Consider the following 701-nt stretch of genomic DNA (forward strand, 5'->3'; position numbering starts at 1 on the left):
ACTATATTTCTTTTCTATCTCTAACCCATATTAATTTTCTTATCAATTTTAAGTCCAGACCTTCATTTTAATTTTTTCTAGATACATCTGCCTTACTTTTAATGCTAGGTTTATTTATGGTGTCTTTTAAATTTAATAAAAACCTTTCACAATTTGCTGATGAGGAAACCTTGTTTATTAAAAAAAACTATATGTAATAATTATTGTCCGTAACTTGATGTCTACCACAATAAAAACACTGTTTTCCGAAAGGATCGTACAAATAATTGATTTTGTTGTTGTTCCTTCTTATGAAACGGATTTTTAATTTAATTATAATTTGATTTTTAAATTTTAAATTATCAATCACATTACTAAATATATATATATATATATACACATACATATATATATATAAACAGAGAGAGATAGATAGATAAAGAGAGAGCCAGAGAGAGACAGAGAGAGAGAGAGAGAGAGAGAGAGAGAGAGAGAGAGAGAGAGAGAGAGAGTGAGAGTGAGAGAGAGAAAGTTGTTTTTGTTTTACGGAATATCAACCCTTTTCAGGTTATTTAATGCCGAATCCAGTGATTTTGAAGAACAATTTTTTAATCGAATAAATTTTTTTTTCAAGTAGGTTTCTATCTAACCCATAGTTGGGACCCTAACAGGTACTACCACTCCGGGTCAAAGTGGACCTGGGAGCAATGGCAATTAAAGGG

Source organism: Euprymna scolopes, chromosome 6 (assembly GCF_053919585.1).
Source record: "Euprymna scolopes isolate OS-2025 chromosome 6, ASM5391958v1, whole genome shotgun sequence".
Lineage (NCBI taxonomy): Eukaryota > Metazoa > Mollusca > Cephalopoda > Sepiida > Sepiolidae > Euprymna > Euprymna scolopes.